The sequence below is a fragment of the Adiantum capillus-veneris genome, chromosome 2, assembly GCF_014529385.1.
Source record: "Adiantum capillus-veneris isolate H3 chromosome 2, ASM1452938v2, whole genome shotgun sequence".
NCBI lineage: Eukaryota > Viridiplantae > Streptophyta > Polypodiopsida > Polypodiales > Pteridaceae > Adiantum > Adiantum capillus-veneris.
The window spans coordinates 153117092-153128979 of NC_140932.1; positions in this window are offsets into that span (position 1 = coordinate 153117092).

An 11888-nucleotide genomic window follows, 5' to 3' on the forward strand; every position below is an offset into this window, starting at 1 on the left:
TCAAACTTGGTAGCCTTGTTAGACCAAGATAGACCAAAAGGAGGACTCTCTCTCTCTCTCTCTCTCTCTCTCTCTCTCACACACACACACACACACACACACACACACACACACACACACAATAGAAGTAGAGCTCTCCTTGGTTTGTCTAGCACTTCATGAAAAATAATACCTATGAGAAGCTCCCAAGCACTTGGTATCAAAGAATGCTTTGCATAATATTACATATATTCATGTTTGTTAGAATCTATAAAGAGGTTGTGTCACGCATTAGTTTTAAAAATGCAACAAACTATACATGTAAGAAGTGTAGCTCAATTGGTGAGACCTTTGTGAAGTAACCCCAAGGATGAGGGTTGGAGGGGTTTGTGGGTTGCATTCTCTTGGGTGTATACTCCTTCCCTGCTGGGAGGTGGATCTCATGGTGGCCCCTTGAGGGTGTAATGTACAACAATGTGCAGTTGTAAATACTTGATATGTGTAAACTTTCTCCCTACTACCGCCACCACACTCAAATTGTTTTTAAAAAAATCAATAGACTATACATGTAGGAAGGTAGTAATAAAAGTGTTCCACTTGGAAGAGAAAATCGCCCTATGAGAATAGGTGCAATGTTTCTTTGGCTGCAACATTGCGCGGGTCACATACTAGTTACATTTAAAAAGGCTTGTCAGTTCTTACATTCTACATGTTGTCATTTCTTACAATCTTACCCTTTACTTTTGCATTTTAGATTAGATGTTTTGTAAGCTGTTTTCTGAAATGAACCACGGAGTGACATGTGGATGTCCTCTCCTTCCTTGAAAATTTTAAGTTGCAATATAAAGAGTGTACGATGCCATATTCGGCGGCGGGGGGCCCCTCTTATCCTCAAGCCCCTTGCTCTTGAAAATTTTCATAAAAGAAGATCAAGAAAAGCTCTCTCTCTCTCTCTCTCTCTCTCTCTCTCTCTCTCTCTCTCTCTCTCTCTCTCTCTCTCTCTCTCTCAGGCCTTTGGAGTCTCTCTTTGTCTCGCCTAGATTTTGAATTGGTTAGAATTCGCTTTAATTTTTACAATTTTCTCTTGGGAAATCGATAAAAAGGAAATGATTGCCAAAATCATTTTTCTTGAACATTGTAATGCTCTCTCTCTCTCTCTCTCTCTCTCTCTCTCTCTCTCTCTCTCTCTCTCTCTCTCTCTCTCTCTCTCTCTGCTGACAGACGGATTAGAGGTAGACTCCTGTGGGCAGTTGGTAGCAGACACCACACAAGAGAGGCTTAGATTTCCATTGGAGCCGAGAGGGACCTCTCCATTGCTTAGTGGATCAAGCAGCTCCTCAAAACGGTGAGTGCCAAAAGGCAGCTATGGGGAGCCCTATATTCCGTGTATCCAAACTCTTGGGTGGACATCTCCAACAACTACACAGGCAAAGGATATGCCAGTAGGGTGTCTGAATGATGTAGCAAGTGCAATAATGGGGCCCTACAAGCACCGGCACGATCCCTTTCGGGATCTTCATGCAGTCTTCACCTTCATGACTTGTGGCCTCAGCCTCTTCTTCTAAGGTGTAGTGGCTGATGCTAGAGAGAGAACGTTGCCCAACTTGAAGATGCTCATCAAGCCTCATGTAATTATGGATGTTGAGACACTCATAAAGGGGGTGGGTGTTTGGAGAGCTGTTCACTGCGAGACTTTGCAAAGAGTCCATAGCACAACAGACTACTATCCATCGTCTCAACCACCGAGTGTTTTAAATTATGCTACTCTCTCTCTCTCTCTCTCTCTCTCTCTCTCTCTCTCTCTCTCTCTCTCTCCCCCCCCCCCCCCCCCCCCCTCCAACTTATGATTCATGATGATGGGGAAGGTGAAGGAGGTGGCAAATTTTGCAAGTGAGGTTCTCAAGTTGGCATATCAAGGGATACCCCTGCTTTGCATCTTTGAAAACAACTCATATCTTCTTCACCCCACTGCATCTTTATGTCTTATCATGCTCCGGATAGGGAGTTATCAAGCGTAGGTGATTGCATCTGGAGGGATGCCCTCTCTTCGTATACGTTGAAGATAGCCCAAAGCTTCCTCACCGTGTCCTCTTGTGCTTGTAACAACATACCTGACTTAAGGCTCCTAAGTACACCACTTTTTGCATACATGTCGACCAAGACATTCCCAATCACGTTTTTTTTCAAGAGCCCCTGACTGACAATAGCATTGGGAAGTTTTTTATGAGTATTAGCATCTTGTGTAATTCCACATGCCTGCAAGCACAGGTGACTGCCTCAACAGAGAGAGTCCCTTTCTCCGGATAGCTTCCTCACCCCACCCCGTCTTCGGCGATGCTCCGTATAGGGAGTTCTCAAGCGTAGGTGATGATTGCATCTGGAGGGATGCCCTCACATTGTATATGCTGAAGATAACCCTAAGCTTCCTCGCCCCTCCCGTCTTGTGCTTATGATGCAATCCATGCAATTTAGGAGACAATATTTGGTACTTAATACTTCTAACTACATTTTTGCATACATGTGGACTAAGACACTCCCAAGCACGTCTCTTTTCAAGAGCCCCTAACTAAATATATCTGCAAGTGTAGGTAGTGTTCGGGAAAAGTGTGTCTCAACTTAATATAGTGTCGTTTTCGATTTCAAAAATGTCGGTTGATGGCAAGCACAAAAGGAGAAATCTCAACCCAAAATAGAGAAAAATAGTGTCAAATTTATTTTTTTAAAAGATATTTCCTCTTGGAAAATTCAAGTAAAGAATTTTGTATATGTGGGGAAATGGTTTTTCCCGAACACTGAGTGTAGGTGACTGCATCAGAGCACTTGGAGAGACCCTTGCTCCGGATCAGCTAAAAACAGCCCACAACTTTCCTCACTGTCTCGTCGAGTGACCAAAGGTCGGAGGTTGGGTAGTAAAGAATTTTGTCTGTTTGGGAAAATGGTTTTTCCCGAACATTGAGTGTAGGTGACTACATCATAGCACCTAGAGGGACCCTTGCTCTGGATCAGCTAAAAACAGCCCACAACTTCCCTCGTTGTCTCATCGAGCAACCAAAGGTCGGAGGTTGGGTATTCTTGCCTTATCCTAGCCTGCATCAAGTATGACTCAGCCCTTATTTTGAGCTTTGCGGCTCACATTAGTGCACTCTCTCTGTCTCTCCCCTCCTGTCCTCCACACTCCTACACAAAAATCCTCTTTCTCTATACGTGGACGCAAAGCCAATGATTTAGCACTTACAGCAGTGCTCTCTCTCTCTCTCTCTCTCTCTCTCTCTCTCTCTCTCTCTCTCTCTCTCTCTCTCTCTCTCTCTCTCTCTCTCTCTCTCTCTCTCTCTCTCTCTCTCTCTCTCTCTCTCTCGTCGATTCGTTGCTGAGCGCTCACGACTATTCTAGCATGACATGAGAGACGTCCAATATGACTATTTACAGAGGCAAACATTGACGATGTTTTTCAGCAATCGATGCAATACTTTCTTGGACAATGCACAATGTCGGGCATCCTTAGACATTGATGTTGATGATGATAATGATTTTAGTTTTTCGATTTATATCTTTTTTTTTTACGAGACATTGTATTAGATCCATCAAGGTTGTATCAATTTGGTCTCATAAGCCATTTTGGCCTTTTGAAGACGTTTAATATAACATTTCATTTCATCACACCTGAGGCCTCTCTCTCTCTCTCTCTCTCTCTCTCTCTCTCTCTCTCTCTCTCTCTCTCTCTCTCTCTCTCTCTCTCTCTCTCTCTCTCTCTCTCTCTCTCTCTCTGTGTGTGTGTGTGTGTGTGTGTGTGTGTGTGGTGAAATTTCTCCTTTTCCCCTCGCCGTCAACCAGAATTTTTGAAACTGAAAACGGAAAGATATTCTGAGAGAGTCAGTACCTCTCTCTCTCTCTCTCTCTCTCTCTCTCTCTCTCTCTCTCTCTCTCTCTCTCTCTCTCTCTTTCTCTCTCCCCTTCAACCTATGATTCATGATGATGGGGAAGGTGAAGGAGGTGGCAAATTTTGCAAGTGACGTTTTGAAGTTGGAATACCGAGGGATACCCTCGCTTTTCTTCTTTAGAAACAACGCATAGATTCTTCACCCACTGCATCTTTATGTCTCATCATGCTCCGGATAGGGAGTTCTCAAGTGTAGGTGATTGCATCTGGAGGGATGCCGTACACCACCTTTTGCATACATGTTGACCAAGACATTCCCAAGCACGTTTAATTTCAAGAGCCCCTGACTCACAATATCATTGGGAAGTTTCTTATGAGTATTAGCATCTTGTGTAATTCCACATGCCTGCAAGCGCAGGTGATTGCATCAGCAGAGAGAGACAGACCCTTGCTCTGGATAGCTTCCTCATCCCACCCCCTCTTCGGCGATGCTCTGTATAGGGACTTCCCAAGCGTAGGTGATGATTGCATATGGAGGGATGCCCTCACATTGTATACGCTTAAGACAACCCAGAGCTTCCTCGTCCCTCCCCTCTTGTGCTTATGATGCAATCCATGCAATTTAGGAGACGCTATTCGATACTTAAGACTCCTAAGTACATTTTTGCATACATGTGGACTAAGACACTCCCAAGCACGTCTTTTTTCAAGAGCCCCTAACTAATAATATCATCGTGATTTTTTTTGTGAATATCAGGGTAAGGGGGAGTAATTCCACATGCCTGCAAGTGTAGGCAGTGTTCGGGAAAAGTGTCTCAACTTAATATAGTGTCGTTTTTTATTTCAAAAATGTCGGTTGAGGACAAGCGTAAAAGGAAAAATTTCTCCCTAAAATAGAGAAAAATACTATTAAAAATTTTAAAAAAACCTTATTTTTAAATTTTCTCTTGAAAAATTCAAGTAAAGAATTTTGTATGTCTAAGAAAATAGTATTTACCGAACACTGAGTGTAGGTGACAGCATCAGAGCACCTGGAGAGACACTTGCTCCGGGTCAGCTAAAAACAGCCTACAACTTCCCTTGCTGTCTCGTCGAGTGACCAAAGGTTGGAGGTTGGGTAGTGAAGGATTTTGTATGTCTGGGAAAATGGTTTTTCCCACACATTGAGTGTAGGTGACTGCATCAGAGCACCTGGAGAGACCCTTGCCCCAGATCAGCTAAAAACAGCCCACAACTTCCCTCGTTGTCTCGTCGAGCGACCAAAGGTCGGAGGTTGGGTATTCTTTCCTTATCCTTGCCTGCATCGGGTATGACTCAGCCCTTATTTTGAGCTTTGCAACTCACATTAGTACACTCTCTGTCTCTCCCCTCCTGTCCTCCACACTCCTACACAAAAATCCTCTTTCTCTATACGTGGACGCAAAGCCAATGATTTAGCACTCACAATAGTGCTCTCTCTCTCTCTCTCTCTCTCTCTCTCTCTCTCTCTCTCTCTCTCTCTCTCTCTCTCTCTCCACCTCCACCCCTCCTCCCGCTCCGATTCATTACAAAGAGCTCATGACTATTCTAGCACGACATAAAAGACATCCAATATGACTATTTACAGAGGCAAACATTGACGATGTTTTTCAACAACGGATGCAATACTTTCTTGGACAATGCACAATGTCGGGCATCCTTAGACATTGATGTTGATGATGATAATGGTTTTAGTTTTCACTTTATATCATGTTTTTTTAAAACCAGATATTGTATATATTGTAGTAGATCCACCAAGGTTGTATCAATTTGGTCTCATAAGCCATTTTGGCCTTTTCAAGACGTGTAATATAAAATTTAATTTCATCACACCTAGGGCCTCTCTCTCTCTCTCTCTCTCTCTCTCTCTCTCTCTCTCTCTCTCTCTCTCTCTCTCTCTCTCTCGCGTGCGCGCGCACGCGCACGCATGCGCTTGGGAACTTGGGGTGGAATTTCTTCTTTTCCCCTCGCCGTCAAACCATCATTTTTGAAACTAAAAACGGCAACATATTAATTTGAGATAGTCAGTACCCCTCCCTCCCTCTCTCTCTCTCTCTCTCTCTCTCTCTCTCTCTCTCTCTCTCTCTCTCTCTCTCTCTCTCTCTCTCTCTCTCTCTCTCTCTCTCTCTCTCTCTCTCTCACCAATCACGCGCTCGTCTTGCAACCCTGGTTGTGCACTCAGCCTGACTTTGACGCCCTTCCCAAGGTGCAACAATGATTTGATTTGACCTGCAGGCTACGGTGCCCCCCTCCTCCCCCCCCCCCCCCCCCCCCCCCCCCCCCTCCTCTCTCTCTCTCTCCTCTCTCTCTCTCTCTCTCTCTCTCTCCCCCTTCCACGTGCAATAACGTGGGCGGGCTATCGGAGCTCCTGAGTCCTCATCACGCTGTTGAGACACTCATAAGGGGGGTGGGTGTTTGGAGAGATGCTCACTGCGAGATATCGCAGAGAGTCCATAGCACATCAGACTACTATCCATCGTCTCAACCACCAAGCATTTTATATTATGCTACTCTCTCTCTCTCTCTCTCTCTCTCTCTCCTTCAACCTATGATTCACGAGATGATGGGGAAGGTGAAGGAGGTGGAAAATTTTGCAAGTGATGTTTTGAAGCTAGCATATCAAGGGATACCCTTGCTTTGCATCTTTAGAAACAACTCATAGCTTCTTCACCCCAATGCATGTTTATGTCTCATCATGCCCGGATAGGGAGTTCTCAAGCGTAGGTGATTGCATCTGGAGGGATGCCCTCTCTTCATATACGTTGAAGATAGCCCAAAGCTTCCTCGCCCTATCCTCTTGTGCTTGTGACAACATTCCTGACTTAAGGCTCCTAAGTACACCACTTTTTGCATACATGTCGACCAAAAACATTCCCAAGCACCTTTTTTTCAAGATCCCTTGACTCACAATATCACTGGGAAGTTTCTTATGAGTATTAGCATCTTGTGTAATTCCACAAGCCTGACAAGCACAGGTGACTGCATCAGCAGAGAGAGACCCTTGCTCCGGATAGCTTCCTCACCCCACCCCCTCTTCAGTGATGCTCCGTATAGGGAGTTCTCAAGCGTAGGTGATGATTGCATCTGGAGGGATGCCCTCACATTGTATACGTTGAAGACAACCCTGAGGTTCCCCGCCCCTCCCCTCTTGTGCTTATGACGCAATCAATGCAATTTAGGAGATGATATTGGGTCCTTAAGACTCCTAAGTACACTTCTGCATACATGTGGACTAAGACACTCCCAAGCACGTCTTTTTTCAAGAGCCCCTAGCTAACAATATCATCGGGATTTTTTTTTGTGAATATCAGGGTAAGGGGGCGTAATTCCACATGCCAGCAAGTGTAGGCAGTGTTCGGGAAAAGTGTGTCTCAACTTAATATAGTGTCGTTTTTTATTTCAAAAATGTTTGTTGAGGGCAAGCGCAAAAGGAGAAATTTCGCCCCAAAATAGAGAAAAATAGTGTCAAAATTTAAAAAAAAACCTTATTTTTTATTTCCTCTTGGTAAATTCAAGTAAAGAATTTTGTATGTCTCGAAAAATGATTTTTCCCGAACACTAAGTGTAGGTGACTACATCAGAGCACCTGGAGAGACCCTGGCTCGGATCAAGGTAAAAACAGCCCACAACTTCCCTCGCTGTCTCATCGAGCGACCAAAGGTCAGAGGTACACTTGCACTGCGGAGCTCTCTCTCTCTCTCTCTCTCTCTCTCTCTCTCTCTTCCCCTTCCACGTGCAATAAGGTGGGCAGGCTACGAGAGCTCCTGAGTCCTCATCACGTTGCTTGACAGACCCCACGTGCGAGAGACACGCAGATCCATAGCAATCACTCTCTCTCTTTCTCGCTTTGACCACACTCGTAGAGTTGCTGTGTTATCGAGCTACAAAAGACACAAGTCGAAGGAAGGAGGTCGCACCACTTGGCGGGGGGGGGGGGGTGTCCTAATCCCTCCCCTTCCCTTTTATAATAGTATAGATGTTTAAGGCAATAGAAGCTTCATGAAATGTGGCAAAAACTCCATGCTTTTTTGGCTTTCTAAAAAGGCTTTCTAAAAGAAGCTTTAGAGAGGGGTTGAGTTACTCATACTTTCAATGAAATGCCTAACTTTCAATGTTTTTTTTTTGTTTTATAGTGATGATTAACACTTACCTTAAATGTTATTTTCATTTTAAAATACTAAATGAATCTTTCTATTTCACTTTTCATTTCAAATCCTTACATGGCTTTACTTCTCTTTCGTTCTATTATATTAATACATATACACACACAAACAAACACACACATACATATATATATATATATATTTATTTATTTTATATACACACATATATATATTATAAATGAGAAAACCATGGTAAAGAAAAGAAAAATTTGTGAAATATGTAAGAACTTAGTTCAAAATCTTACAAATTCAAAATTTCTTATAGTATTTCCGGTTTACTTCTTTACAAGGAGGAAACTTGCTCGCTTAATAAAAGAGATTCCTAAAAAATGCTTCACCTTATATATCTAGTTAAACTCAACCTAATGATTTTGTCATTTTCTTATTGTTTTAGAAAGCCACTCTGACCCTTTCACTTGTTTAACTCCACACCCCTCCGCACTATTTGGCACTGGGGTTTTCAAATGGGATCAACGGTGAGAGTCATTCGAGCTGCCGGATGTGTTTTTGTAAATTCGGGTTGATTTGTAAATTCGGGACAAAAAGTAAGTTCGAGACAACACGTAAATTTAAGCGAGTAGGTAAATTCGGATCTGCACCTTGAGCCTCAAATCCACGACCTCCCTCGTGTGGTGCATGTGCTCTAACCACCACGCTCGCATGCATTCGTTGGAGTACGTGACTTTTCAATGCCACATGTAAATGCGGGCCGATTTGTAAATGCGAGACAATTTTATAAATTTAGGTCGTACGAATTTGTAGATTCGAGTCGCCCGATCACACGTTCTACAATGCATGTGACTCACCACTCTCACCTCCACCCTTGATCCCATTTGAAGGGGTCTGTGCCATTTTAGTGTTGAGGGCTCCACACCTTGTGTGCCCGCTAGCAACTAGTTGCATTTAACGCTTGGCCATGCGGCACTACAACCTTTATTTATCAAGTCAACACTCACATCACATATCTATAAGCACAATTGGAGTGTAGTCCTATGTAGATGCACCACCAAAGATTACACTCAGAGTGGGGGAGAGAGAGAGAGCATAAATGCCTTTCCCACCTTCTTTTCAACTTATGCTAAAAAATTTCATCTAGGTAGAAATTTTTTTGGGTCAATCTTACAAAACGTTGTAATGTACTTCACATGCCATATCCAAAGAGAAAACATAGAGCATTGCACCGATGTGTAAACTTTTGGGTTGCCTCAGGACCATGTCACCATATGTCTTTAATTCCAACTCATGCATAATCATATCGGATATCGTTGTCTTTAAATATAGTACTCCACTTTAATTTGTGTCTTCAGCCCTCTACGCTATGGTTCATAAGGTGATAACAAGCAAACATAAGATATACTAGTGATCAATATCGGCCTATCAGCTAGTCTGTTCCACTCTTTGGTTGTGTTTAGCAATGGGTTGTAGCTAGAGAGCTATACAAAAAGATCTATCTCCTCAAGCCTCTCACTCATAATAATATTATCAATCCCTTTTAGTTTATTCTTCTTCCTTTTCTCTCAAGACTCTCACTCTCTCTCACTCTCTCTCTCTCTCTCTCTCACACACACACACACACACATCAAGGAGGCATGTTGTGCCTTCTATGTTGTTGCATCTTGCCTTAAAGGTCTACACCGTACTTAGGGAATCTTGCTATAATGTGCTTGCATCCAACTTCAAATTTTATTTTATTTTTTGGCCAAACTCACAACTGTGAGTTTCTGTAATTATCTTATGTTAGTATAGATTCTCTATTTTTGTCAATTGATTCTATGTAAACTATTAATTCCTATTTATCAATCTATTTTTCTCTCCTGTGTTGCGTCACAAGTGGTATAAAAGCGATTTTAATTTCGCAAGAGGGATGGAAGCATACAATAAGATTGAAGGAATAAGTCAAACTTATGTGACGGATCACTAAAGATCTCAACAGATTTGAGAAAGTTGATAAAGGAAATGGAATAGCTGATGAAGAAGATGGAAGTGGAGGAGGTGGAGGTAGAATTTGGGTGGATTTAGTCCATCACCACCTCCACCAGGCAAAGGATCAAAGAAGAAAAAGCGAACGAGAGATGATGGCGATGATGAGGATAACAATGCACAAGAAGCAACAATCAAACAAGTCTTCAAGAAGGCTAAGCTTAATGAGTTTGATGGTATAGGAAAGACAAGCAAAGATTTGGAAGCATAGATTGAAGAGCTCAAGGACTTCTTTGGCATATGGGAGTTTTTTGAAGAAGCAAAGGTGAAGATTGCTATCATGCACCAGCATAGCATGGCAAAGTTGTGGTGAAAATCGTACATGCAAACTTGTATGAATGAAGGTATAACAATGAAACTCATAGATAGGGGTGTGAGATCTTTATAATTTCTACAAATGATTTAAAAGTTGAACTTGAAAAAGAAAAGGAAAGGAATCCATTGTATGTGGAAAAGATTCTTGATGATTTCAACGACGTTTTTCTTGATGATCTACCAAATATGCCTTTCCTAGATCACTAGACCATGGGATAGATGTATATCCAAGAACCTAACCTTACTCACAAGCTCCATAGAGATTCAACATAGATGAACTTAAAGAACTAAAACTCCAACTTGACAACTTGCTAAAGAAAGGGTTAATCAGACCTAGTGTATCTCCTTGGAGCAGTCTTGTTCCTTTGCAGAGGAAGAAGGATGGGACATATAAGCTATGTATTGATTACAGAGGTCTAGATAAACAAACCATTAAAAATAGATATCCCCTCTTGTAAATTGATGAGTTGTTAAGTCAACTTAATGGTGCACACATTTTTTCAAAGCTTCATCTACGATCTCAATACCATTAAAAATAGATATCCCCTCTTGTAAATTGATGAGTTGTTAAGTCAACTTAATGGTGCACACATGTTTTCAAAGCTTCATCTACGATCTCAATACCACCAGATCAAAATTAAGGAAAAACATATTTTCAAGACTACTTTTTGTACACGATACGGGATTTTATTTACAATGTTGACTAATGCACCTATAACGTTTATGTGTTTAATGAAAAATATATTTCATCCATATCTTGATTAAAGTTTATTTTGCTATTTTTGGATAACTTTTTGTTTATTCTAAGAATGAAAAGAAACATGAGCATCATTTAAGGAAAACTCTTAGAGTATTACATAACATCACTTGTATGCCAAACTAAGTAAGTGCTTCTTTGCTAAGGAAGAAATTGTATATTTCGGAAGAGTAACCTTTAAAGAGATCATTCATATTAATCTTGAGAAGTTCAAGGCAATTGTAGAATGGCCGATACCAAAACCTATGAGAGACATGAGGAGTTTCATGGGATTAGCACAGTATGAGCGAGCACATATTAAGAATTTGTCTAAGATCGTGAGTTCTCTAAGTGAACTAATAAAGAAAGCTTTGTATGGGCTGAAGCATGTCAAGTTTCATGTGAAAAACTTAAAGAAAAGGTGGTTGAAACTTGAAAATTGTATTTTGAATATTTCAAAATTAGGGAAACCTTTTGTGGTAACATGTGATGCAAGCGAGGAACAAGTGAAATGTGTTTTATGTCAAAAGGGAAGAGTTGTTGCGTATAAATCTAAGAATTTGAGAAGGCATGAAGTAAATTATCTTGTGCATGATCTGGAATTAGGACATGTTGTTCATGCTTTGAAACATTAGCTTAATTTTTTGCTTGGTGTGAAATTTCAATTAAGCAATGATCATTAGCGTTTAAAAACATTTTCACTCAACCATTACTCAATAATAGCCAGAAGTGATGGCTTCAACTATTGTATGAGTATGATTTTGATCTTAAATATTTGGCTAGAAAATAGAAAAAAGGCATTGATGCCTTGATTCAGAGG